Source organism: Petaurus breviceps, unplaced genomic scaffold, assembly GCF_028583685.1.
Source record: "Petaurus breviceps papuanus isolate PSGF00001 unplaced genomic scaffold, PetGlider_PUasm1.0 90604, whole genome shotgun sequence".
NCBI lineage: Eukaryota > Metazoa > Chordata > Mammalia > Diprotodontia > Petauridae > Petaurus > Petaurus breviceps.
This window is the reverse complement of record NW_027187285.1, coordinates 5,037,866-5,053,616: the sequence shown is the minus strand read 5'-3', so window position 1 is coordinate 5,053,616 and position 15,751 is coordinate 5,037,866.

The window sequence follows — 15,751 nt, the reverse complement described above, 5'->3', positions numbered from 1 at the left end:
ACAAAAGAGGCAGAGTGTTTGTAGCTGGGTTGGGGAATTTGTCCAGCTAGCCCTCCTCCACCTGGCTGCTCAATGTACCTTCCTCACTCAAAGTTACTGGGAAGGAAAGAGAATGAGAGATGTGTGGGTCATCTATTTTGTGTATCTACTTAGTTTCAGATTAGCAACTCCTGGTTCATCAGTTTTTCTGGCCCTGCAACCAATGAGGAGATTTTTTTTTATCCTCTCATCCCCTCCGAAGTATCATGGCCAGAAGCTAGGTCCTAAAGATTCCATCTAGGATTGGATATTTGTGAACACTCAAAGAAAGTCCCCCGCCTCCACATTGTTCTGTCAATCTCTTTATACTCTTTCATATTTGTTATGCTTGGCAAGTTAGTTAGGTGCATTTTGAACTTATTGTCCATATTCCTAAGCCAAAAAAGTTCTCTTTTAAGTACCTAGGGAAGAATGCAACAGAGGTTTGAAAACTACCCGGCATTCTGGATTTTGTAGTTCAGAAAGAGAAGCATTCTTTCTCAGCCATGAGAGCAATTTGAATTTCTATAATCTTTGTGCTGGAAAGGCAGACTTAGCTCACCTCTAGAAGATCATTGTCTCCCATAGCCCATGAGAGAACAGATTGAAAGAAATTTACAGGGCAACAAATGTCCCTAGCTTCAACAAGGATGTAATAAGCCATGCAAGAAATCGTGGGTGATGACATAGGGGGCAACAACTGAAAGGAAAAACCAAAGAGGGTGGAGGTGTGGCAGGGAAGGAGGAGATTGATGTGAGGCACCTTGTAACCTAGAACTTCAGTTGAAGCTACTGCTGTACAAACACAGAGGGTATTCTGAAGAGTTCTGCTCTTTTTCCAACTTCCCCTCCTTGTGCCTGTCCAGTAACAACTACTGTAATATACTTTGCTTAATTCTTTTACCTGAAAGTTTTCAATATCTCAATCTTTCCTCAAATATAGAGAGGGGTTAATTGGAGATGCATAAAAATTTAAATTAGGATAAAAAGTTAAACTTATGTTTGGAAGTGAGGAATTTTCTTAACTGGGGGCTCTGAGCTACTGTGATTGTACCAATAACTATGCATCTACTACACATTCCATAAAACAGCAAAGGAGGAGACTTGATGGACCTGAGGGCCATAACTGAGAGTTGGAATAGTGTGTGGCTAATTAGAGAGTGGAGGGTTGGGGAGGAGAAAGCAGTGAGAAAAGACCATCCTCTTAATTACCCCACAAAAAGGAGATTGACAAAGCCTGGAAAGGGTTTAGCATTGCCCCTATCCAGTTAGCAGGAGGGAATAGAAAGGTCAGCCAGCTCTGATCTCCACAATGATATCCAATAGCATTACTCTTACCCACAGATGGATAAACCAGATGTGAAGTGATTTGTTCAATACCATGTAACTTGTAAGTAGCAGAGATAAGGTATGAATTCTAAGTCCACTCTTCTTTCCATTATTCTGTTCTAGGCAGCCTTAAGAAAAGATTCATCCTGGGGTGCTTAGTAAGGGTACTTCTAGGGGTAGGGATTTGAAGGGAAACCCTTTGTAAAATATTTTCAGTGGGGGGAGGGGTCTGTTATTAAAATTATACCACAGAATGAAATAGGACAAAATGATGATAGAGAAGAACACTTAAGATATACTCAAACATTGATAACTCATTTTGTTTTCCCTATGATAAAGCAAAACAGAGCAGAAGGGGATTGCTTGCCTCACCACTTTGAGTTCTGGTGGGCAGATAACTAGGGAGTATGTTTTCCTTAGGGCAGCTTGATGGTTTATTGGATACAGCACTAGGTCTGGAGTGAGTAAGTCCTAAGTTTAAATCTGACCTCAGACACTTACTAGCTGTGTGACCCTGGGCAAATCACTTAGCTTCAGTTTGCCTTAAAGCACCAGAAAAGGAAATGGCAAACCACTCTAGTATTTTTTTCTTTCAAGAAAGCCCTATGGGCAGTATGAAGTGTTGCTTGACTGAACAACAATGATGTTTTCTTTACCTGAAGAATGGAAATTTTGCCCTACTCTTTTGGAGAGGAAGTAGTAAATTACTATGAATGTTTACTATAAATAACAATAATAAAACCGAATTCTATATGCTAGGCCCTTTCTTCACTTCCTTGTCAAGTTTATTCCACCAGTAGGGATGAGAGCTACTGAATTTGGAAAAGATTTAAAAATTAGCTGGAAATGAAGATGGCACTCTACAGAGAGGGATGGGACTACGAAAGCTACCTCATGGTGGGGGATCACAGAGGTCACCTGCAAAAGAGTATGATTAGAGACAGTGCTAGAATTCATTGTCCATAGTGGTGTCTGTAGAAGACAAACATGTGGAGAGATTTACTCAATCTCTGATTGCATGTTCAAAGGAACTGATGGGATCCTATCTTTGATCATTCCCTAATAATTTAATCCATTTCATTCATTCCAATTCATCAAGGTCAATGTGATTTTGGATGCTGATTGCCAAATGTGCTATAAACCCACATTTAAATTTAGTGAAAATTTACTGATTTTGGGGTTAGAGGATCTTTATTTGAATTCTAGATCTCACATCTATTTATTACCTGTGTGACCTTGGACAAGTCGCTGAGACTCAGTTTTTTCATATAAAGGGAACTGGAGAAACTCACGTCTGAAGTCAATTCCAGTAATAAATCTGTATGTATTTGTCTGTCTCTGTAACACCAGTCAATTAATCAGAATATTCTGGATTCTATATTCAGATTTATGATGGAAACACTAAGTGATATCATATTGACAGTCTCAATTCTTGTGGAATGCTATATACCTTATTTTTCAGCCCATTATACAATTAAAACACAAAGATTTTGAAGTGAAGAATTTTAGGAAATAAATTTTACTTTCATATATCTTGCGGTGAAAAAGATAACCAAGCTAATCTTCACATTCTCTCAATTAAATACCTAAGGGCTGAGCCTGTTTTCTGAGTAAGTGATATGGAACAAATGAGGTATCGCTGTAGGAAAGTATGACCATAAAGGGTCCAAGGAACAGGCAGTCACTTTCAAAATATAAGGCAGTTTTGTTGGGAAAAAATTATAATTTGTATGGTGGTCTGCTGTGTTAGGTAGTATGCCTCCTCTTGAAAGCCATGGATCCTGAGAAAAATCATTTAACATATCAAGTGTAAGAGAAAGTCACAAATACCCACAAAGCATCCTTTAAATGAGAGTTTAATGAGAGCAAGAAAAATTTTCTTTTGAGGAAATGAAGCCAGATAGACCTGCTAGTGTTATTTAGTTTGTTAATTCAGCAAAATTTTGAGTAGGGAACGAGACAGTAGAGCATTTTAAAATAATACAACCTTGCTCCAGATGAAAGTGGAGAGAGCAAAGAGGTCTCCATGGATCTTTGCTTTGGGAGAAGAAAAAAAAAAGAAATTAAAAACCATCCACTAATGTGTTGGCGAGTAGTGAAATAAGAATCTGACACTTGCTTGCATTGAAATGCAAACAAGATGTCCCTGTGTTACCCTGGCAATTCATCATAAAGACCCGTGAATTTCTGCTCATTATACATGAGGCACAGTGAATTATTACCAGGCTGGTTCTTCTAACAAACTTTTCAAAATATGTACATGATGGGGTCAAAGAGAGATTTATATGTGTGTGCGTGCATGCATGCATGTGTGTGTATATAGAGCTGTATGATACTGTTGCTGTATCTACAGGATGCCAAAATATTTGTGTGACAAATGAGAGATTCTGTCAATGCTTCAAATGTTTTGTCAACATACCACTGAGTAGAGGGATGTTTGCACATGTGTATTTGCATTGAAATCATCCAGGGAGATGCCTGACTTTTCCTATTATCATCTAGGAGCATCAATTTTGTGTGGATCTAACCATAGATAGGCCTTTCTCTTCTGTTGGGGGCACCCAAACAGGTTCTGGGAAGTGTGCAACCTTGAATGGAAGAATGTCAATAATGGATGAAAGAAAACTGACAATTTCTAGAATAGTACCTAGACATAACCAAAATAAAGGTAGCAGAAATGAAAATGGTGAACTGAGAAAAATAAGCAAATTAGACTTTGGGTAAATCTATTTTCCAAGGAAATCAAACACACATTTCATCTGTGGATTAGTGTTTAGGGAAAGAAGAGGAAATAAGTGAATACTTGTGTAACAGCTTCTTTGACAGACCCCTGGCAAGTGAGTAAGGCTATGTATAGGATCTAATGGGAAAATAATTTAGGCTTCTACTACATATGTTTCCATTTATAGTTTTGACTTATCTTGCCCTTAAGAAATCTATAAAAAGTAGGAGAGGAATGGTAGTATGGGTATTGAGCTGGCAATTTTTTTCTTTTTGTCTGCCTGCCCCTCAGTCCAAGAGCCTAACCTTTTTCTTCCCCCATTGTGACCTATGTATGTGCCTTTCTGTGAGCAGTAGGGCCTTGGGACTAAGCCCTTTCTCTACCCCTCTACTTCCCTTCTTCCCAGATACTGGGGGAGAAGAGGAGAAGAAAAAGAAGGGAGGAGAAATGAGAAATCCTACCTCTAAACTATCTCTAGAAGGTATGCTTTGCTTTGTGAATATTTCGACACTGTATTCTTCCCCTCCTCTTTCTCATTTGAAGGGGCAAATGAGGACCTGTAGGGTCCATAGCAACACTCAACATTGCACATGCTTTAATGGCATTTTATATATTTTCTATTGAACTAGATTCCAGCTCACTCTATCCATTGCACCACCTAACTGCTCCTAGAATATACTTAACATATAGTAGAGAGAAGTGTGGGGTAATGGAAGGAGAACTGGACTTGAGGCTAAAAGACATATTTAAATTGTGTCCCTGATACTTAGTAGCTGTGTGACTTTGGATAAGTCACATTATCTCTCTGAGCCTTGGATGCTGTATTTATGAAATAAGGATAATGCTACTTGCATAGACTAACTCACAGGGTTAATTTAGGGAATATTTTAAAATAAACCTTAGAGAATAGTGCAAATGAGAACAGTTATTATAAAACCATTTTGTTGATTCATTTAACTAAGTCCCTTATGGGCCTCTTCAAGCCAGTTGGAAAGAATGACCTTTGTTTACCACTTAGGACTAATTACTGTATTTGTATATTTAAGTAGGATAAAGTTGAATTTCCTTGAGAATAGTCCACAATTTAGATTTAATTTGGACTAGTCTTCACTACAATTAGTTCAAAAGAATGAAAAAGAATGATTTTTTGGATAACCTCTATTGCTTCTCCCCAGATACACGTATATTTTAATGGACAAATTGGTTCCAGCCTCGAGCCAAGCAAGTAGCAAGTATAGGAATGGAGCTGTTATTAGGAATTCTGGTCACTGGGGAAAAGTCAGGGGTGTGTGTGTGAAATACTCTTTTCCTTCTCTCTGAATCCTTATGATTCTGTCCTGGGCTATTCAGGCAAAAAGCTCTCCTCCCCTCTTATCTGTTTCTCCATCTCTCTCCTCTAATTCTGCTCTATCTTTCCAGAATCTCTCTTCTACTCTGCCCCCTTGAAACCTTTCTGTTTGATTAACAAACTTCCCTTTGTCTCAGACCTCTTCTTTCACGTTCCTTCCATCTTCCTGAGTTCACAGTGACCCGGCTTCCCCAAAAGTCAATTTATAACTGACCACTCTCTTCAGTCCTAGGGTCTCCTTTTCTTTTACCCCTTGACAAAAAAGGAATCATTGTACTCCTGAGGCAGGTAGGTGATACAGCAGATAAGAGTGCACAAGCTTGTGTGACCTGGCTTTAATCACTTAACTGACCTCTTTGGGCCTCACTATAAAACCAGGGGTTTGGTGCAGTGGAAAATTTGGATTCAGAATGAATGAAGGGAAAAGCATGTATTAAGTGCTTACTATGCAGTTATTGTGCTATGCGCTTGAGGTAGAAGTTCAGGCAAACAGGAGAGTCCCTGCCCTCAAGGAGCTCACACTCTCAAAGTGGAACATAGGAAGTGCTGGCCAGGGAGGAGTGTTTCAGACTGGGAAGGCAGATGGTTTGATGATTTGAGTCATTAAGCAAATGAACAACAGTTTCTTTCCAAGGATGGAGTGTTTTCAGACTTAGGGCTTGAAAGTTTTAGACCTAGAATTAGAAATGAATATGGAAGGAGAAAAAGGAATAAAATGGGCATCCACTTTTGTATTTCTATTGTCTTCCTTGATGGAGTACTAATAAAGCTACTCCCAGCCCCAACATTCTAACTTTCTCATGGGCCCCACTGAATAGCAGGCATGTCCTGATTTAACCTCACTATCTGGTTGTAGCCACACCTCAGGCCCCCAGACTCAATACAGCTATTGCCCCTAGCTAGCCACTACCCCCAGATCCAATTCTCATATTTGAACAGGTGTGCTCTTATACTCAACCACAACCACATCATCCATTTATCCCAAGACAGGACCAAAATACCTAACTATTCATTTGACCAGACAGGACCACAAAAGCTAGCCAAGCAGAAAGCAGTACTGCCAGGATGTCTGACCACTGAACCATAGAAGGGACCCCTCCCCATTACCTAATCCCTTAACAAATCTCTCCTGCCTTTCTAATATCCATACTTTTTGTTATGTAATTGCATCTTTACCCTATAAAAATCCATCTTGCGTCCTCTGAAGTTGATGGTTCCACTTGGAATCTAGCCTGCTTCTTGAGGGGGTATCAATCCTTAATAAATGCCTATGTTTGGATTAGACGTGGTCTTACTCTGAATTCTTTGATCACACAACATACCATAAAAGTGCAACATCTTCAAACCTGTATTGGCCCTTTGATGGCATTATGATTCCTGCCCAGACCCCAGCAATCCCTACAATCTCTATCCCATTCTAGGGCATCCTCACAAGATAGCACATAGATGGGGCTGGGAGCTAGGGAGGAATATTTTGGACAGGGAAGCTGGAGGGAATGTGTCCTTTCTAGAAATGGAGTGTTCTCTGAAATTGCACAATTTTTTTATATGATTCAAAACTTCTCCTTGAAACAGATCTCTCTCTCTCTCTCTCTCTCTCTCTCTCTCTCTCTCTCTCTCTCTCTCTCTCTCTCTCTCTCTCTCTCTCTCTCTCTCTTTCTCTCTCTCTCTCTTTCTCTCTCTCTTTCTATCTTTCTCTCTCTCTCTCTTTCTCTCTCTCTCTCTCTCTCTTTCTCAACAGTATACTTCTGGGAACAATATATGACTGTAAGTCATGGAATGCCACAGTTTCTAAATTAAACTGAAGGTCACCCAAAGGACAATGTAATGGCACATAGTAGGCAGGAGTAGGGGTGAGTTTACCCATGGGAAAATGGAGATGATATGTGGGGTGGGGTGGCTATCTCAATGGAGATAGCCAGGAGGAGACATGGCAAGCTGGAGACCAGGACAAAATTAGGTTTAATGCTCACCTGTCAGAGCCTGGGGTCAGAGGGGTGGGAGATCTAGGTTCAAATTCCAGCTCTACTACTCACTACTTGTATGACCTCAGACTTTAGTGGAAAAAATACTGGATTTGGCATCAGACTACCTAAGTTTGAATCCTGACTGTAACTGTGCTAACGAGCAAGTTACTTAACTCCTCTAGGCCACTCTGTTAATTGAGAGAGTTGGATTGGATAAACTCAGAGCTCTTTTCTAGCTCAAATCTATGATCCTATGATTCTTATCCTTTCTTGACCTCAGTTTACTGATCTGTAAAATGAGGAAATTGGACTAGGTGATAATAATGGTTTCCACTTATACAATATCTTAAGGTTTGCAAAACACTTAACCTATCTTATCTGATTTTCACAACTATGAGGAGTGGGTGTTATTATTATCTTTGTTTGACAGAGGAAGATAATGAGGCTGAGAGAAAAGACAAGTGACTCACCAAAGATCACACAGATGACATCAAGTTCAAACTCAGGGTTCCTTGGTGTCAGGTTTAGTACTCTCTATGCCTGCCATGTTGTCTCATGAGCTCCATGGTCTCTTCCAACTCCAAATCTTGTGCTTGATCTGACCTCTGAGGTCCTTTTAAACTGAATCTATGGTGAAAGTATGTAATGGAATGATAAAGTGAGAGAAGGGAGGAAGACGAACAAAATTCAGGAAATGCAGGAGGCATCATGGACTGATTCCAAAACCCACTGAGTTTTTTTGAGGAGTGTGGCAATTTTTTGAGTGCTGATTATCTTGGGGGTGTCTTATTTCCCCTTCCTAGCCAATCACTTTTTAAGAGATATAATAATGTAGTTCAGATAAGGGATCATGGTTTACTAGAGCCCTTGTATTTTCTTCAGCTACAAATCTTTTGTCAGTTTTGTCAGGGGGAAAAAAAAAACCTCCATAAAATATACCTAGTATGATTTCTTTATAGTTTTTTCCTTTTAATATGTGTCTGACCATTTTGCTAGAAGTTGCAATTTGATTTACCTCAAATAAATCTAATCAGGGTACTGTAATTTCCCAGGGCATATATATTTTTTGAAATTTGTATCACATCTGTTTTGATACTTCTAGAACATCTGCCTTTTCCTTTTCAATGGGATCTCCTGCCATATGAGTTTTCAAAAGAAAGTATCAGTGTGGCTGAGAGTTTATTAAAGGCTTTTCTAACACAAATGAAATACCTTGTAGGTTTTTGTTTTGTGTGCAGCACAAAAAAGAGGGACCAGGACATCTTTACTGCAAAAATTTTTTTTTTCAGACCTGTGATTTCATGGGTGTGGGGAACTCCTGGTATAGAAACTCCCTCTCCTGATGCAGATGAACAATGCTTCTATAATTTATAGTCTTAGAGAGTTTCTCAGTTGCCACTGAGAGGTTAAATGACCTGCTTATTGTCCTACAGATAGAAGATGTCAGAGTAGGACTTGAACCACTATCTTCCTAGTGCCAAAGTCTTGATAACTTTCAATAAGACTATGCAATGTCTTCAGGGACCACTGAGAAATCTAGGATAGAGGGAAGAAAGAAAAAGGGAAGAGAAAGAGAAAATCAGGGTGAAGGTGAGAGATGAAGCTAGGAGAGAGGAAAAAGATTACCAAAGAGATGAGAAAACTATGAAAAAGAATCTAAGAATATTAGAGCTGAAAGGAACTCTAGAGGACAAATTGACCACCTGTCTTCATTTGACAAATGAGGAAATTGAGGTTTAATCCTAGCTACTGGTAGAAGAAAGAAATGCTTCTGCTACTGAGTACCAAAATTCTACCATCAATTATCTCAGCTGCCCATCAAGAGTTGGAAGGGACATTAATGGTAAGCTTACACCAATTCTACCCTTCTCACTCCATTTTACAGATGAAACTGAGATACAAAGAGGGAAAGTTAATGGTCGTATAGTCAGCAGAAAGCTGGCATTCAATTTAATGTCTTTCCACTATCTATACCATACTCTCAAGAGTGCCCTAAGAATTGGGGGACATTGTAGGGAAGGAATAATATTGCTTTGTTCTTACACTTAAAACTTAAATGGGAACTCTCTCCTCCCCAGGCTGTAAGTAACCCATGGGTTAATGCCATCTTAGATCTTTAATCTTTTGAATCTTTGAGATTCATTCCTAAGTCTCTTGATTTCAAAATCTATTGTGCTATTCACTACAGTGAATAGATATGGTGTGCCCTGAGCTAAGAATTACAATTGGATGGGTATCCCCACACCTATTTCAGACTAATTTCAGTCTTCATTGCTTATAGTCAGAGGACAGGAGGTTCAGAAAAGAGACAGAATTTAACTTAAGAAGGTAAAGTGCCCAGTAGATTTCGAGGGAAGGAAAAAAGTAGAGTTAGTGAAGAAGGTGGCATTCCAGGGATGTCCAGGCCTCTGCTACTTTAGGGTTAGTAGAACAATGCGTGCAGGGTATGGTGCTAGTGGACCAGAAATGTTGGTGGGGGAATATATTGTAGGTTGTGAAGTTGATCTTGAATTCTCAAAAGCTATGCCAACAGATACCAAGCTCTGGCAAGAAAGATTGTGAATGTAGTCTATTAGACTTTATCTACTTTCCTGAGGGCCATACTCCCTAAGTATGGAGAGGCTAGCCACAAGATGATGATAACCATAGCAGCTTATAAAATAAAGAAAAATCCAAAAATCCTGTTCAATTCCTGTCAGGGATTCCTGCATCTATTCATGCACCTCAACTGTTGCTCTGCTGCTGCCCACTTTTCACCTGGGTTTTCTCATGAGTATGCTGGTGAGTGTTTAACAACTGTCTCTCTGAAAACAAACAAACAAACGTGTGTAAGGCACACTTTTACATTTAATCTGCATTTAGCATTTCCCCTTAACTTTCTTAAATCTAGACAATCAATAAAATAACAAATCAAGCCTGGATTTGTAGTACTTGCTAATTTCCGAAGTGTTAAGTGCTCACACTGAAAATTTAACAACTGTTTTTCATGAGCCAGGAGGAGCTGGCTCCAGCATGCCTCTGATCTGAACCCTTTTAACTAGCCCTCTAAGAATCATGTTTCCAGGACTTGGTGTAATTAATCCACTCTGCTTTGGAATGCCTGTCCTGGGACTGGGCTATCTTGAATGGCGTTCAAACTCATTGAGCTTACCCCCTCTCTAGAAGAGGGATAAAAACACAGAAAATAGAATCCACAATATTAGATGGTAAATAATTTAGAGAGCTACAAAACAAAGTGCAGTGGGGTACTCTGAATGGAAAGTTGTTACTAAATGTTTTTTAGTTGATTAATTAACATGGCACATAAAACTGTCATAGTCTAATTTCAAACTGTCTTTCCAACTTTCTTTCACCTTATTTTCCTTCACATCCTCTGTACTCCAGCCGATATGGTCAACTAAGTTGTTCATTGACGACGTTGTTGTGTGCCCTTACACCTCTATATATTCATATAGATCATTAATCATAATAGGAATACATTTCCCTCTATGCCTCTACCTGCTAAAATCCTGCTATCCCTTCAAAGCCCAGCTAAAGTATTACCTCCTCCATAAACTTTACCTTTTCTTTTTAAGATTCTTTTTATTTGATACTTAAAAACAAAAATCAAAAAAGAGCGTTTCCACCCCCTACACGGCAGAATGCAAAAAAAAAGATTCTATATGAAGCAAAGAATCCTTATTTCAAACTGCTAACTTAAAAAAAAGCATGTAATAAATCCCACACATTACTCTCAAGACAATCGTCTTGTCCGTGTTTCTTTCTGAACTTCTGTGCATTTAAAAAAATTAAAAAAAAAATTCAAAAATCTGTCATCCCTATTGACAGACACTTTCTCCTCCCCACCTCTCTCTTCCCCACCCCCCTCCCAAACCCTGGCTTCTCTCTCCAATTAAAAAATTGAGGGGAAAAACAATACCAATAGCAACAATAACAAAACTTGTGACAACGAATCCACATAATGCCCAGGTCCAAAAATCTATGTCTCTTTTTGTACCTTTTGTCTACCACTTCTCTGTCAAGAGATTGGTAATAGACTTTCCTCTAGATCCTCTGGGGACAATGGAGATGTGGCTAGTTGTTGCATTGATCAGAGTTCTTAAGACTTTCAAAGATGTTTTTCTTTCAGGAGGTGACTAGTAGATTCTTTCAATTTCTCCTTAACCCTCTGATACTTGATATCTGGGCAGTTTTCCTTTATAATTTTTTGAAATATGAGGTCTAGGCTCTTTTTTTGTTGTTTATGACTTTCAGGTACTTCACTGATTCTTGAGTGATTTCTCCTCAATCTCTTTTCTAGGTCAGTTGTTTTTCCTGTGAGATATTTCACATTTTCTACTTTTTCATTCTTCTAATTTTTTGTTTTATTGTTTCTTGATATCTCATGGAATCATTAAATTCCACTTGTTCAGTTCTAATTTTTAAGGAGTTATTTTCTTCAGTGAGGTTTTATTCTTTTTTTAACCATCTGACAAATTTTTACATTTAAGAAATTATTTTATTCAATATTTTTTTGTTACCTCTTTGATCAAGTTGTTAGTTTTCTTTTCATATTTTTTCTTACATAGCTCTTGTCCCCCCCTCCAATTTTCTTCTCTCCCTTGGTTGCTTTTACATTTTTTCCTTAAAAAAAATCTCTTTGGCTTATCTAAGAATTCTTGTTGGGATTGTGTCCAATCTGCATTTGTGCATGTTTTCTTATTGTCTTCTGTGTTTTTGTCTTGAGCTTTCTTGTCACCATGGTAGATTTTTATGATCAGTTTTTTTTGTTTGCTTGATTTTGCTAGCACATTTCTTAACTTTGAACTTTATGCTAGTGTTGGGCTCTGTTCACCTTTTGGAGGTGGTGGTGTTTGGCTTGAGCTCTGTCTTTTATTTCCTTTTGATGCTTTCACAGTTTAGTCAGGGACCTACAGGTATTCAGTCCTTCCAAAGTGGTATGATCCCAAGAGAGGTTTGTTCACTGTTCTCCTAGTCTTCGCTCTAAAAGTTCCTACCCCAGTCTTGGTTTATTCCACTTCAGGCTTGTGAATGGGGCTAACGATTAGAACAAAATCCCCACTCTGCTCTTGAGCTCAGTCACATAGTTATATTTCTGGAACTTGGTCTTTGCTTCTTACACAGGTATGGCCCCTGCTCTCTTGTCACTGCTGCTTCCTGCTACTCCCACCTTGGAATTGTGACCCAGAACCGGGTAATGGGTTACAGAGCTGCCAGTTGGCACCTGTTCCTGTTGCCAGTGCTAGTTCAGAGGTCTCCTGGATGGACTATCTTTCTTCCCAGATGTTTAGTATACTGCTTATCTTTGGGAGCTGAGCTGCTTCTTCCTACTGCTGCCACCACCCAAGCCCACTGTTACTCTCACCTGCTATTGTTTTGAACTCCTTCTTGACCAGTCTCCACCCCAGTGTCTACAGACAGACCTTTCTTGTTCCTAAGCTCCTTTGGGATGGAAAAAGGATCATTTCCTTTTCCTTCATATTTCCTTGGCATTCCTATCAGATTTTGTTTTTGTGTGCTTACTGGGATATTTGGGGGATGTTATGGATGAGCTAGGGCAAAATTGCTAACCTCTCACTTCATTTTGACTCTGCTCCCCAGCTCAAAGATGTTTTTCCTTACAATGTTGTTCCTTTTATACAAATTACTTTCCTGGTTCTGCTTACTTCACTCTGCATCAGTTGATAATTCCCAGGATTCTTTGAATTTGTCTCTTTTAGGTTTCTTTTTTTCCGTGCCTTAATACTTCAGTATGTTCACATATACCAAAGTTGTTCAGTCATTTCCATAGTTGTCCAAGAAGCAATCTAAAAATGCCATTCTATCCTAGTTCTTTGCTTTTGTTTTTTCTTCTTGGTTTATTTGCCTAGGCTCATTCTGGCTTTTCCAAGGACCTTCTTTTCTACTGTCTTTGGGTTTCTGGCTGGCTTTTTATTCAGTTCTGAGATGGAAGAAGTCACTGTCATTTCTCATTGTATTTCTTGCTTTTTATTCAGTTTGGCATGAAATTTTGGTCTTTGTTGGAGTAGGTGTGTGGGAAATGGGTGGTCTGCTCTGTCCAAGTAGGTCATTTTGTCCAAAAGTTTTTGAAATATATTTCCAATGAAAATTGTGCAGGAAGTTATCTAAAAGGCATCATTAGAAAGAGACATATAATCTAACAAAGTCAGTTAAGTAGTGAGACTGAGGGATAAACCGATTGGTATCTATATAATGTTCAGAAATCTAGAGGAAGGCACTCAGCATGTTGGGTAGACACTCAAGAAAAGATTATAGGACTAGATGTACATGTGTCACATAGCTTAAGAAAGGATGGAGGGGTATGGTCTGCAATATTGGAGGAAATAATCACAATGAGGATATCATAAATTAATTGAAGTATTAAAGCCATGGGCAAAAAAATAGTTATATTCGAAAATGTGCCATACTTTTTATTCCAAAGCTTTTCTTAGTCTAAAGAGGAGTTTTGGAGAGGATGGAAATATAGGATTGCAATAGTATTTTAAGTTAAAGAGAAGCTGGAATTCTTAGCAGTGAATGGGCCTTGTCATTGGTTACAGGAATGAACAGTCAAAATATCCTCAGTACTTTTCACAAATTATGGAATAAATATAATATTACGATGATTATTTTATCTCTGGAATGAGCAGGGCAATGACATTTCATTCTTTTTCTCCATCCCAAGGGATCTGTGCATCATCTCCATTCTTCTCCAAGGACCTATCAAGGAAAAGTTGTGGGCTCTGTTTCATTTTAGCTTTATTTTTTTTCTTCAGTGGCATTACTCTGATCATTTTCAGAGAAATCTGTTTAACTATTTAAATACACGTGCAAAAAGAATGAACTTGACTCTGCTAAAAAGCCAGCTGTTACTCTGAGGTGAAGGGAGTGGGACTGACTGAGAGGATTAGGTATTATTACAGTACCTCTCATTTAAAAATCATTGAACTTTGGGAAGCCATTAGGGAAAGAGCTGAGAACAGGTTTGAACCCAAATGGCAGGAAAGTGATTATAGCACATGAATAACTGGGCACATGAAATATTAGGAGAACTGGCATCCATTTAGTGTTCATTCAGTGACAAAAATATTCTAATTAATGCTTGGTATAGAAATAACAACTTAACATTTGGTAGACAAAAAACCAATTATGTTACAGCTTAAGAATTCTTTCATTAAAAATTCTTTATGTTTGAAACATATTAGCTTTTTTTTATTTTTTGAAAGAATATTCCTCTCCCAGGATATTATATGTGTCAAGTACTCTATCTGGCTAAAATAAAGACTTGGAAATCGGAGGAAGGTGAGACAGCTGTTTCCATCTTGCCTATGATTTCAGCTTAGAACTTTTTCCCCTTTTAAGAATTTATTTATTCTTAGTTTAAAACATCCAGTTCCACAAGTTTTTATTTTTTTATTTTTTTCCCGCAAGTTTTTGAGTTTCAAATTTTCCTCCCCTCTTATATGACGGCATGTAATCTGATATAGCTTCTACATATAACATCACATTAAACATTAATCAAATTGTAAAGAAGAATTATAAGCAATGGAATGAATAATGAGGAAGAAGAAACAAAACGAAACAAAAAAGAGAGAGTAAGTAGTTTTCTTCAATCTGCATTTAGACTCCATAATTCTTTCTTTGGATGTGGATAGCCTTTTCCACCATAAGTCCTTTGGAGCTGTCTTATAGGTTGCATTGCTGAGAGAAACCCAGTATGTCAAAGTCAGTCATCACAGATACAGTGTGTCTGTAATTGTGTACAATGTTCTGTTCCTGGTTCTGCTCCTCTCACTTAGCATCAGTTTTTATAAGTCTCTCCAGGTTATTATGAAGTCGGTCTCCTCCTCATTTCTTATAGTACAATAGTATCTGACTACATTCATATACTACAATGTATTTAGCCATTCCCCAATTGATGGGCACCCTCTTGATTTCCGATTTTTTGTCAGCTTAGAATTTAAATAAGGAGTAGACACCTATCTCAAACTGAATAGTCCAATTCAGTAAGAAAGAGAACTCAAGGTTGGTAGTTTAATTGAAAATCTTTTAGGTCTTAATTTGTGATTCATGGAATACCTTTGTATTTCAGTTTTACCTGGTAAGCAATAGGAAACCACTAAAGATTTATTTTCTTTTGAGGCAAAAGAGTTAAGTGACTTACCCTGGGTCACACAGCTAATGTCTGAGGTTCAATTTGAGCTCAGGTCCTCCTGACTCCAGAACTGTTGCCCTATCCACTATACTATGTAGCTGCCCCACCATCAAAGATTTTTGAGCAGAGATGTGTGACATGACTAGATACTTAAATAAGGAAGATTACTTTAGCACTGGTGTGAAGAATGGATAGGAGGAACTATATAGTAG